At 39.1% G+C, this 13566-nt stretch overlaps 1 protein-coding gene across 5 annotated transcripts in view; it reads left to right on the top strand.

The window, feature by feature from the left end:
• Btrc (beta-transducin repeat containing E3 ubiquitin protein ligase) overlaps positions 1-13566 on the top strand; it is a 122273-nt gene that overhangs the window by 48253 nt on the left and 60454 nt on the right. Inside the window, exon 2 of one of the 5 annotated variants that reach the window (XM_005403877.2) lies at positions 6152-6218. The exons of the other annotated variants lie outside the window; for them this stretch is intronic. The gene's annotated coding sequence lies outside the window, so the exon portion shown is untranslated. The remainder of the gene's footprint in view (positions 1-6151; positions 6219-13566) is intronic. 5 annotated transcript variants of the gene reach the window in all.

Raw genomic sequence — 13566 nt, 5'->3', positions numbered from 1 at the left:
AGGTGTGTGCCACAATGCCTGGCTTCTTTTTTAAATATTAAAGTGTCCAAAATAGTGGCCAAAATTTTTTCCTTTTCACTGCCTGTAGCTGCCTTTAACATCTCCCTTCCTTATTGGAAACAAAAACAAGTACATGAGTATTTCCAGAGAATAAGCATGTGCCACCTATTTTTGTTGTTACATTACTAGTGATTGAACCCAGAACCTCCACACTGAGTTACTGTATTTTTTGAAATGTTTTTGAGCTGGACATGGTGACACAGCTCTCAGGAGGCTGAGGCAGGAGGATTGCTGCGAGCTCGAGGCCAGCCTGGACTATATGGTAATTCCAGGCCAGCCTGAACTACATAACAAAATCCTCTCTCACAAAAATCACTGAATTGCGCAGGTTGGGTTCCAGCTTGCATTCCTCCTGCCTCAGCCTTCCAGAGTGCTGGGATTTCAGACATGTACCACAACTCCCAGCCAGCCTATTCATTTTAAATGTAAGATTCAGTAAAGTGGGCACCAATAACAATAAAAATAATTTTAATTTACTTGCACTTATGGCATTGTTCTAAGACATAGAAGAGTGTTAATATTTGTTGAGCACCTACCATAAACATATACTTGTTTAATTCCCACAGTAACCCTATAAAATTGCTAGATACAGTGTAACTTCCAATTTAAAATGAAGAGAACGACTTCAATAGGTTAGATGACTTTAGTGACTCAGTGATTTGAAACTCAGAACTCACTGTTGCCAAAGTGCTTCTACTTCTACCTTTCAGACTCCAGTTTGCCTATTGTTAATTTAGGAAGGAAAGTACTTGAGACCGTGACACACTCATTTTTAACTTACTATGAGCAGTACTTTTTCCTTTTTTAATAAAAATAATTGTTTTAAGTCAAATTGAGTCAATTCAGGAAGATTTGTAAATAAACATGTGATCATTAATTGAGGTTGAAACACTTTTAACTATTTGGAGATAAATACCTGATCTGTAACCCTAAAGCAGTAGGACATTATTGAGTAAGATACATTTGGGGGTAGAAACACCCTGCCCACTATACGGAAACAACTGTGAGAAAACAAAGGCACAACAAAAAGTTTTGGCAACTTTATTTAAGCTAACAAACGAATTTTCACTCTGCAAAGTTATAAATTAATTTTAATAGGCCGATCCAGATGGTCCATTTGGAAAATGGATAGGCTGATCTGTTGAAAATTAAACTAAATTTATCTGTCTCATACTTCAAACTGAAGTGAGAGAGAGAGTCGTGCTTATTAAGTCCAGCACATACAGATGGACCAGCAGGTCACACATGGGACTAATCTGATTCATTTTAAAAATAAATGCAAACATTATTGAATCATTTTATACTTGCAAGATCTGTTGTGCACAATATTTGAAAGAGATTTAATGTTGTTTTTTCATTGCTGTTTTAGCAGGTTCTCTTCACCCCGCAATTTTAATTTACCAGTCCCCCTGCCCCCATGCTGCAAAATGATTTTCGTAATATCTGTCATTCAGTGTTGCGATCCAAGCTCTAGAGATTAATTAGGTCGTGAGCGCCCCCACCCCCACCCTGCGCCTTTCTTTATACAGGATTTTATCTCCATTCTTTTTGTGAGGAGCATGAACTCAGTGTTCTTGGAAAGAGAAATGGCCTTTAGAAACTGGGAAGTAGGAGATCCTCCTGGGGCCCTCAGAGTCTTTTAGCTTCTGGGTGTTTTAACAGCCCCATGAATGCAGATTTGTAAATTTATTGCAGTGCCATCTGGTTTTTTGCTTGAACCAGATTACTGTTGGCTTGTGTCTGTCTATTGTGGTGGTCACTCCCTGGGAGTTTGCCCTCTCAATCTTAGGAAAGAGTGATGAATAGCAGGGGTCAATAGAAGCAGGTCACAGGGCAGCTGTCCAAGACTGCCCTGAACTTGATTACCCCACTACAGATTTTTTTTTAAGGCTGGACATAATACTATACAAGCTGTTTAATCTCTTCCTTTTCTCAACTGCAGATGACAATAAGGCAGGGCCATTTGCTGCCTTGTTTGTTTGTTTGTTTGTTTGTTTCCACTGTAGTCTTGTTCTGTGGACAAAAAGATGGTAAGGTTGCCAGCTTACACCTACTGTTGATGTGAGATTGGTGTCGTGTGAGTCAGTCCTTTAACTTGAGATTCTTTTGTGATGTTTCTAATGGGATTTCAGGAACTCTTTACTATTGAGTATAAAAAGTTTGGTTACGTTCTAACAATTTCATATTGTTTTAAACTAAATCATAGCTCAGAGTTTTTATTCTAAGTAGAGTTTTGCCATTGACCAGCTATGACTACATGTTAATTTGCAGGGCTGTTTAAATATTGGAGGGGCTGAAAGGAGGTTTGTCATACAGTGTTTACATACATTGAAAGAGTAATAATGGGGTGTCAGTCTGACAGCTAAAATAAAATGGATAAGCTCCTTGAAAAATATGACTTAAAACTAACACAGGGTGAGGCAAAATTTAAATAGCCCTGTGTCTATTACATACATTTATTATCAAATGATCATATGCTTTCACTGGTGATTTCAACAAACATTTGAGAAAGAAATAATAAAAATCTTACACAAACTCTTTCTGAAAGCAGAAAAGAATACTTCCTGACTTGTAAAACCACCATAACAGCAATTTCAAACCCGACAGAGACACTATTACCAGAAAAGGAGATACGGAAGGAGGCGTCACTTCCTGTGTTCCAAGTCACTCCTACACCTACTTTTCATTTTACATCCAGGGTGCCAGGCCATGGTGGGGGCGCACTCTTGTAAGGAAAGTCAGTTTTTCATGATGTAGAATAGTCTCGTCTTGGCATTAAGTGTAAACTTTTATTTAGAGCATGTACATTGTAGTTTTTTTTTTTTTCTACTTTTCTCCTAAAATGCAAAGCCAAAAAAACATAGCCACTGTTTTCATAGCTCTTACTATTCTCTGTTAGGGAGGGTGAAGGCCTGGCAGGGTACATGAGAGTACTCATTACTTTTTGAAAATGCAGCGTTACAACGTGCAACTCTTCTGTGCTCCACATTGGTGCTAATCGGGTCTGTCAGCCCTGCCGTGCTCTGTAATTGAGTAAATTGTGACTGCTGTCTAATCCTCTCCCATCCCCCATTTCCTTTGTGTATGTGTCCACTTTCCATCCTGGGAACGTGGGCAGTGATAAATAAAGCATTGAGTAGAGCTCTCTGAACTCTTTGAAAGCAGCATGATGCCAGCCCTCTAGTTATATTTCTTTAAGTGTTTACGTTTTTCTGTAGTCTCTCTCTTGTGTGGCTGGAACCCTGGGGATGCAAAGCCATGAGAGAGGCCAAGAAGCTAACAAAGTAGCTGTCTCTCTTGTTAGCTTGTTCCTTTATTCTTTAAAAACAAGATAAAAACCATCTGGCTCAGGGCATTACATTTTCCTCCCCCATGCACCTCTATAGAGGAGACTTCACCTGCAGTGAGGGTTTACATTGATTAGGGAGGGAGCAATAATTCAAGCTTCCATCCTCTTCAAGGATACTTTGCAGTCTTTAAGGTGCTGACCCACGGAGTTAAACTGTCAAGGGAGGATAAAAAAGTATCTTCCTCCCAGGAGGTAACAGCTGCCAGGTTTTCAACACCTTGCACACTTCTGGAAAAATGTCACAATTGTCAGCTGAAAGAAGAGTGACTGTGTTGTCATGTTCTTTTAATGACTAGGCCTTACAAGAGGAACTACATTACCTTTTAGAAGGAATAAGAGACTTTTTCTTGCCTACTATATCTCCTTCCCTTCGAAAATTTCTATGGTTTGTTCTCACCTTGGAGTGGATCCACAAAAACCAGTGGTGGGAGCTCAAAGTTAAAACAGCCAAGATAAGCACAGAAGTCTGATGGGCATAGCTTTCTACACAGTTGGGTGAGTAGGAGGAAAAAAGCACATCACTGACAGAAAATGACATTATAGTGTGTATTAACAAAACAACAACAACAACAAAAAGTCATTCATAAGCCAGTGAACTGAGAGAAAACATACTGTATTTCTGTTCTTTGGAGGACAGTTTGTTTTCAAGCAGCATCCAGATGGGTAAATACCATGACATTTCCTTTTTTCAAGAGCCACTTCTTTTCTTTCTTAAAAAGAAAATCAAACCTTACAGAATTTACTTCCTTTAATAGCTCTGTACTGTTCATGTAGGATGGCTTTCTCTTCTTTGATTTGATTGATGAGGGGGAAAGGTTTAATGAAGTCCCTGCTATCAGGCAGGCAGGGTTGTTTTTTTTTTCTATTTGTTTTAGGTTAGTCATTTTAATTGTATTGAGTAATTAGAAGGTACACGCAGCCAAGGGAGCTTTGTTCTGATAATTGCTTAAGAAAACCCATTCCCTGTCTGCCATTGCTTTGTGTTGAGACACTTCTCCCTCTAGTGGCAATAGTAAGCACTTTGGCTTGGCAGTAGGCAAGGTGTAATTGCAATATGACAAACTATGCTTAGGGGACTATCTTGTAAATAGTTTAGGGTTTGGCCTTATTTCATTATATATGTGGTTTTTTTACACTGTGAAACGTCCTACCTCTTTTCTTTTTCCAGAAGTGCTTTGGGCTTTGGGTGGAAAAAAATTGCTTGAGGTGTTTATTAAAAAAAATCATAGTGCATTCTGGGTAATGTTTTGCAGCTTGACTTAATTTTAGTCATCTGTTTTAATTACCTATTTATAAAAATGCTTTTGCATTTGTAGACATTATTTAATACTTTGGAAGAAGCACCTCATTTGAAATAAATAAATAAATCGTACATATTTTAAATAGTCCATGTAAAAGACCTTAAAGGTAATTAATGTAGGTCTCTTAAGTAAGACAAAAGTGATCTTTCTGAATCTGATGAAGTGATTTGTTTGTATAACTTCCCACTTCTGCTGAATCCTTCAGAGTCTAATAACATTAAAAAAAAACCATGTTTGGCAATTTGTACCTACCTACAAAAAGAAGCAGTTTAATAACCAGCTTTCTTAAAATTACTTTGAGGAAAGAAGACTGTATAGGGGGTTGGTATTTTGTTTTATTTTTATTTCAGTGTAATCATTCTTTGATAAATTGTGTAATCACTGACTTAGTAGAAAAAATATTATTGAACTCCTGGGTTGCAATGACCATAAAAAGTATTTTCATATAGAGAGTTAAAATGCTGTGAGTAAATTATAAAGGAAACAGCTTATATGCTGATCAAAGTCCATATGGGCCCAATTCATTTTGCATTTAGTGCTTAATCTGGATGTACCATTTAAAAAAAAAGGAAAAAAGGAAGAGAAAGAAACTTAGTGTGCCCAGCTGCACGAGTCCTTAAAAAAAGTCTGCCCTAAGAACAACCATGGAATGAGGTTGGATACAGCTTCGCATCTCTTGAACCAGATTCCGTAGCATCTGGGCAGCTTCTTAAAGCTCAGACCCAGTGTCCCTAGATTTCATTTTGCAGTTTGCCTTTTGTACCCCTTGCTCTTGGTTAGAACATGGTTCGATGTCACTGTATGTCTGAAGGTCCCTGTTCTTCCCACCCCACCCTCAATTATGGCCATTTTCATTATACTAGATCTTGTTTTGCTATGGGGCTGTTGGACAGATTTCTTTAAGCAGCTTTTTGCAAGGTTAAAAGAATGCACCCTGGTAACAAGTTTGTGTCATTTTAAATATATGCCTTCTAGTAAATAAGGAGAAGCCTGGCAATCAATCCCTTTTAGTGTGTTATATGTTTCACCTGACAACTAAACCTTCTATTGATTAGCCATTACTTTGTTAGATAATCCTATGTCATTGAATCCATTCTAAAAAATTAAACTCTTTAAAATGTTTTACCCTAGCAGCATTGTGAAAATTGAAAACTTGTTCAGAATTACAGCCTGCTTTCACAAAGAAGGTAGTTTTCAGCAAGGCATCTTACTGCTTTATGCTTTATATGCTTTATATGCAATATAAAAACGTATTCAGGTACTCCAACGCAAAACTCTCTCTGCCTCTGGTTCAGGAACAAAGCTCCCTTCTTCAGATGTTGCATGGCGACTGAGCCTATCTTGCCTGCAGCTTTTATATTCACTAATTTGATTTCAGACAGGAAGGAGCCTTACAGTGGCAAAACATTGAAAGGCTAACATTTTGGCCTTTGTATTCCAGAGTGATCAAAGGACTGTGACCAGTTTTAGTCTGATGATCTTTGCTACTTAGTTGGAACATAAAAAAGGTAACATACCCATTTTACAGATAAAATGTCAGAAAATAAAAGCCTCTCACTAGTCATTTTCTACTCTGCATACTCCATCAGGCCTAGAATATATTTTCTGAATGTGATGTTCCCTTAAAACTGCTTGCTCATTTATAAGGGGGAAGAGGGTAATTCTGAAGGAAAATAGTTTTTCAACTTTCATAACGTGTGTGTGTGTGTGTGTGTGTGTGTGTGTGTGTGTGTGTATGTATATACATATGTACCTCACTGAGGCTTGAACCCAGGGCTTCATATATACTAAGGATGTGCTCTACCACCAAGCCCTCAGAAGTGTCTTTTCTCCAGAGAAATAGCACAGTATTTTTATTAATTGAATAAAACATCTGTTAATACTTCCCCCTAAAATTATAACTGCATACATTTTTTGTGTGTTTGTTGAAGGTTTCATGTAGTAAGTTATACAGGTATTAATTGTGCAAGTTGGTGAATTTATGATAAATCTATCTACTGGTGTGACCACCACCACGATCATGCTGTATAAACTTCCACTGACCAGGAAATCCTCTTGGTCACCTTCCCAGTCTTCCCACCCCCACTGAGTCCAATTTTGATTGGCTTACTGTTCCTCCTAGATTAGTTTTGTCTTTTCTGGAGTTTTAAGTAAGAGAATCTTGTTTTTTTTTTGGTTTTTCTCTGGTACCAGGAACCGAACTCACGACCTTGCGCTTGTCAGGCAGGCACTTTTGCCGCTGAGCTAAACCCTTTGGGGTCTGGCTTTTTACTCAGTGTAACATTCGTGAGGTTCGTCTGTTTCTGTATATATTAGATTATTCTTACCAGTTCAGTAAATATGCTATACAGTTTTCTGTTCTCCTTTTAGTAGGCACTTGAGCTGTTTCTTTCTTTAAAAATGAAGTTACTATGAATGTTACACTTACTGGTTACTCAGAGACTTCCTTTTGTGAAGTAGCAGTTTTTCAGTTTTTTTTTTTTTTTTCCCCAACGCCAGTACTGGAGATTGTGTCCAGGGCCTTTGCCTTAAGCTATATTCCCAGCCCTTTGTTTTTGAGACAGGATCTCGCTAAATTGCTAGATTTCTAAATTTCCTAGCTGGGCTTGAACCTGAGGTTCTGCCTCAGCCTACTGAGTTGCTGTGATTACAGGCACTCAACATCATGCCCAGCTAGTTTCTAGCCATCTTTAAAAATTGCCCTGTTTGTTTTTTATTGGTGACTGTTAGAACTCACCTTTTGAGTTTTTTGTCAGAGGTATGTGTTCTGAATATTTTCTCACAGTCTTTGGCTTGCCTGTTTATTCGTGGTATGCTTTAAGAAGTTTTTAATTGTTTGGATGAAGTCCAGCCTATGAGTTTTTCTCTGCTTACCCCATGAGCATGAATATATTATTGTAAGTTTTCCTATAGAAGCTTCATAAGTTTTAGCTTTTATGTTTAAGTGTCTGATCGGTCTTAAATATGCTATATAGCAGTGTTGGGGTTCATTAATTGCGCCCTACTTTTATTGACACATTTCAGCATCGTTGTTGTACTTCTCCCCATGGAATTACATGGGTACAGTTGTCTAGCATCAGTTACCTGTCAGTGTAGTCTGTCTTTGAACCTCCTGGAAAAGATGATGCTACTGGGCAGAGAGCAGTGGGCAGCTTCGTCTGAGCTGTGGCCCATTGCTACTTCAGTCCTCGAAGACAAGGCCAGATGAAGGTCTCTCTTCATACGCTCAATTATTGGACCTTTATACTGCAAGTCGTAAAACCAAATAGAATCTTCTCCTTGTTTTTAATGTTGTCTTGATTATTATAGATACTTTGCATTTTAAAATAAATTTTAGAATCAACCTGACAGTTTCTGTTAAATGCAGTGTTTCATTTAAGTAAAGCAAACACCTTAACAATTTGAATCTTCAGGCTGGTAACTGGTGTTTCTACTTACACTTTTTAAGTTTTAAGCAGTGTGTTTTAGTTTCAGTGTACATTTCTTTCATGTAGCTTCAAATTTTTTTTCTAGCTATTTAATGCTTTTTAGTTCTGTTACAAATTTTATTCATTCTTACTGTTGCTGGAATATAGAAACAATTGATTTTTGAGTACTGATCCCATTTTCTGTCACTTATGAATGACTTTCATACGTAACTTACTTGCCTTTTGTTTCTTTTTCTTGCTTTTTTGGGGTTTGACCTCCAGTGTGTTTTAACTGAAGTGGTGAGAAGACATCTTCATCTTGTCCCCGCATTCAGCAAAACAGTATTAGGTCTTTCCCTATCAAATATGATGTTGGAAGTTTTTCAGATGCCCTTGATTAAGGAAGATGCCTTTTATTCCTAGCTTGATGCGGTGTTTCTTTTGTTTGTGTTTGTTTTGTTCGTTTGTGCTGGAGGTGAACACAGGGGCTTCATACTTGCTGGTAGCTGAGTGTCTCTACAACTGAGCTACATCCCCAAGCACTTCTTTTGAAATTTTGAGGCAGGGTCCTGCTCATTTGCCCATATTGGGCTTGAACTGCGGTTTTTTTTGCCTCAGCCTCCCTAGTAGCTGGGATTACAGGTAGGCACAGCACTTGACATTTTAAAACTCTTTTGGTAACCTTATTCTCTTCTTAGGCTGCAATTATACATTTGTTAGATCACTGGAAATTGTCCCACAATTTTTTTTCCTGCCTCTTTCTCTCTCTATTCTTTAGTTTATGTGATTTCAATTTCTCTGTCTTCAACTCATTGGCCTTTTCATTGGCCAGCTCCAACCTGCTTTTTAAGCCTATCCAGTGGATTTTTAAATGGCATATAATGAGCCAGGTGTGGTGGCTCTCCAGGTCATTTTTAAAAATTTCTTTGTTTCTTCACTATAGATCATATTTGTCTGCTTTTCACATGCCTAGTTGTTTTTATTTTGAAACAGGGTCTTGCTAGGTAGCCCTGGCTGGTCTTGAACTAGTGATCCTCCTGCCTCGAACTAGTGATCCTCCTGCCTCAGCCTCCCAAGTGCTGGGGTTACAGGCATGCATCACCATGCCTGACAAGTCTAGTACTTATTAGTTGTATAGTGAACCTTATAAATTATACATTGGAGGAAATATAAATCCTTTTATTCTGATTAAAGTACTAGCTGGTCACTGTTACCTTCTAGAGGCTTGGTTTTACACTTGATAAGCCAGATGTGTTTTGGTTTTGCCCATAATTCTAAAGCAGATCTCTTAGTACTAAAACATAGTCCTTAGTCTCAACTCATGGTTTTTCTCAGCTTTGGTGGAAACTTGAACTGCTACTGTGTGTCCCTCTGATGTGAATGGAATCAGATTCCAAACTCTGACTCCTCTCATGGGCAGTGACTGGAATCTGCTTAGGTCTTTCAGTCAGGAGCCCTCTCCTGACTACATAAATTGGGTGTCTGCCAGGAAATGAGGAGCTGTCTGCCTGCCCTCTCTCTGTTTGTTTCAAGGCTCCTGCTGCCCTGCTGTCTCTCCTTCCTGGGAGCTCTGTTCTCAGTTCCCAGTCACTGTGGTAGCCGAGCCCTGTCCTGGGTATCTCGAGCCAGCAGACTTCGACTTCCTGGTCCGGTTCTAGTCCCCCCACACCAAGTGGGCTGGTGAGTGCTTCTAGGGGAGAGACATAAACACACATAACATCTTGGTCCCTATGGTTCTTTTTCAAGATGAATCTGCTCAACCTCAAGTTTCTCCCTACTTTAAGTCACTCTCCAGTGCCTTCATATAGTTGTAAAATATTTTTTCTGTAGTTTCAGGTACCTAAATGTTTCTGTCTTTATTGGAACCATACTTCTTTGACATAAAGTTTCATTTTATTCAGTAAATACTGATTACTTCATAGATACCATTTTTTGAGACAAGGTCTCACTGGCTGATCTTGAGTTCACTGTGTGTAGCCCCAGGCTGGCCTCATGGCAGTCCTCCTGCCTCAGCCTCCCAAGTGCTGGGATTACAGGCATGCTCCACCACATTTAGCTATAAATGTCTTTTTAAAACATAGCTTTATTAAAAAACATTTGTGTTGTATGTGTGGATGCACTAAATGTTTGTGGTATTGGTCATTGAAGAAGAAATGTGGAGTTATGAGCCAGGTGTTCGTCCGTAGTCCTTATCTGTAGACCAAATTCACAATGCTCTAACTTCCTTTTTAGAGGGAGGGTCCCAGAAATCTAGCTCAGGACCTCACACTTGCCAGGCAGGCACTGTGCCACTGAGCTAAACCTTGGGCCCCTAATTTATTTTTAGCATGTGTTGAAATAATTTGACCTTAAATGATAAAGAATAAAGCTGTCCGGTGGATAAATTTTTAAAGTTTAACTTGTGTAAAAGAAAATCTAATTTTATAGTATTGGCAGTGGCTATATACCTCCAATATTCCTTTCATTTAAAAACTAGTTTACCTGTTTTCATTCCAAAGAATGATAGTTGGCCAAAAACTTCTGTACGTATCTATATATCTGTGCTAATATAAACAAACAAGTGTGTAAATAAGTGGGAGGAACATCACAACTCCTCTTACAGAAGAATTCCATTAGTGCAGAAGGAAGGAGAAACTTTAAAACTTCACTATTAGAACTTGATAGTAAAAATTACCATAGGCAGCATCTACCAGTGGATAATAGAATTAGCGAAGATTGATGTAGAACAGTAGAACCAAGTTTCCCCTGATGTGCTTACACTTAGTAACTCCTAAAGAAAAGTTTACAGTGGAGACTCATGGTGGGCAGGATCTTAACCAAGTGACCAAGGCTGTCATCACCGGAAACAGCAGTGCGCCTCCCGCTGTATTGCGTTGAGAAGGGTGCCGCCGCCGTAGTGTCCTCAGTAATGACCTTAGTCTGGTCATGAGAAAACTCAGGTTTCTGAGGGAGATGCTCTGGATTAACTAGTCAGTGCTTTTCCAAAAGAGTCCCTCTTCAAAGGCAAGGAAGGACTGAGGAATTGTCCAAGACTGGAGGGGAGTAAGGAGATGTAACAGATAGATGGAAGTGTGTGTCTCTGAGTCAGTTCCTGAACAGCAGAGGGACTTTAGAGGAGCTCCTGGTAAAACCTGAATGAGGTCTGTATTGATATTGTACCACCTTAGTGTGTTAGTTTTGATAAATGTCCTGGAAGATGTTAGCCTAGGTGGAAGCTGGGTGAAGGGTGTGTAGGAACTCCACTATTTTGCAACTGTTCTCTACATCTAAAACTACCTTACAAGTTTTAAAAAGGATTTGTTATTTGCTGTTTGTTTATTTGTGAGTGACAGGGTCTCACTCGGTAGCCCAGGCTCACGTCGAGCTCTCAGCAGTCATCCTTTATTATTGGTTATGAAGCACCCCCCAGAAAAGGAGAAAACCTTGGTTATGAGATTGTTCTGTGGATTAAGACTCTTCTCCTTAATTCCAAAACAAATATTTTTCTGCAACCCTGTTCCCTGGATGAGCAGTACTAACATCAACTAGGGACTTTTTAAAAATGCAAATTAGCTGGGTGTGATGGCACATGCCTGTAACGTCAGCTGCTCTTTAAGGCTGAAACAGGTGCAAGTTCAAGACCAGCCTGGACAATCTAAGCAAGACCTTCTCTCAAAATACAAATAGGCTGCTGATGTTGCTCAGTGATAGAGCACTTACCTAACATGCAGGAGGCCCTGGATTGAATCTCAGATTCTTAAAAAGCAGCAAAACCTCAGAAGGTCTGGAAGGGAACCTAGAAATCTGCATCTTAGCAGCCCTCCAGGTGATCCTGAGGCAAACTAAAGTTTGAGAACCATGATTTATACCACCTGTAAAAGTTTAATCCCAGCACTCTGGGAGGCTGAGGCAGGAGGGTCACAAGTTCAGCCAGACTTGGCAGCATAATGACTTATTGGGAGCCTGTCTCAAAATAACACAAAGGACCAGGACACAGCTCAGGGGAAGGGCCTTGGATTTAATTTTCAGCACTCCAAAAAGAAAGGTTGATTGATTTCACTTTTCTAACATATTGGCTAGTGATTCAATTCATTCTGTAAAGTATGAATGTAGCATGACCAATGTTTTTGATTCATTTCATCTAGTTCTATTTAAATCATCTCTTATACAAGTTACCAGGTGTTCTTAGAGATGCTTTTAAGATCTGAGTAAGTATTGGTTAATCTTTTTAAAAAGTCGTTTCACAGTTTTGGCTTAAACCCTTTTTCTTGTTAACTCAAAAGCAAAGTTTAATATATTTGTATCAAGATTCTTTTTTTTTTATTTTAGAGTAAAAGAAGGATAACATAATAATAGGGGGGACTTAGCAAATTGCAGACAAAATGGTAGGAAATTATCAATGGTTATCGTTTTACATATTGTTATCTACAAAATAGTTTCTCAGGAAAACAAATAGACAAATAATAGTGAGTTAGAGACAAAAGAGGTAGGAGATTATCAAGAGTTGATGTACTATACTTTGGTATCTTCAAAGTGGCTTCTAAAGAAAATAAATAGAGCTATACATGAGTGACCTATTGAAAAATCATTAACTATTCTCAATGGTTGTTGTAGGAAACACATAATAATAAACATACATCCATTTATGAAATAGGATAGGAACATTACAAACTTTACACAGTTATGGATAGATTAGTAGGAAAATATCAATGGCTGCTGTAGTACATGGTGGTATCTTCAAAGTGGTTTCTCAGGAAGACAGAGATATGCAAGAAGGATCTAATAAGTAGTTACAGCCTAAGGGTTGTCAAAAACAGCATATTACCTCCTCACCAGTGACTCCTTTCACTGAGGTATGATGGCTGGAAGGAAGGCCAGGATTGAAAAGAAGGACCGAGAGACTTGCACCTGTGTCTAGCAACAGGCTGTTTTCTTGTTCCTCCATAGTCATGATTACCCAGGACTCCTCGATGGAGATGACGGTCTGGCCAGAGGGAGAAGACAAACCATGCCCCAAGCCCTCTCATTCCTGTTGGAGTAACTGGTAGCATGGGTCTGAGCTCTGGGGCCTCCACCTCAGAGGGCAGACCGATCTCCAGTGGTCTCCTTTGCATCCAGGGCATGGCCCATGGGGCCTCTTAGGGCAGTTCCTCTTGAGGTGGCCTGGCTTTTAACAGTGGTAGCAGATGAATGCAGTTGTCGAGTTCTTCTTGGAGCCCCGGGAATCAGACCTGGGATCTGTTTCTCTTAGTGGTGCAGCAAAAGCAGCTGCTTTTTCTCGGTCTCTTTGTTTTCTCTCCTTGGCCTCCTCCTCATCATGGCTATAGAATACTGAGGAGGCAATTCTTACTAACATCTCAAGTGAGCTATCTGGGGTGAAAGCCATTCTGTATCAAGATTCTTTCAGAAGATTTCATGATTTGCTGTAGAATTTTTTTTTTCTGGATAATTTGAAAAATTTAGCCATTGT

The sequence above is a fragment of the Chinchilla lanigera genome, unplaced genomic scaffold, assembly GCF_000276665.1.
Source record: "Chinchilla lanigera isolate Chin_1 unplaced genomic scaffold, ChiLan1.0 scaffold00084, whole genome shotgun sequence".
Classification (NCBI taxonomy): domain Eukaryota; kingdom Metazoa; phylum Chordata; class Mammalia; order Rodentia; family Chinchillidae; genus Chinchilla; species Chinchilla lanigera.
This window is presented reverse-complemented; position numbering and strand designations above follow the sequence as displayed.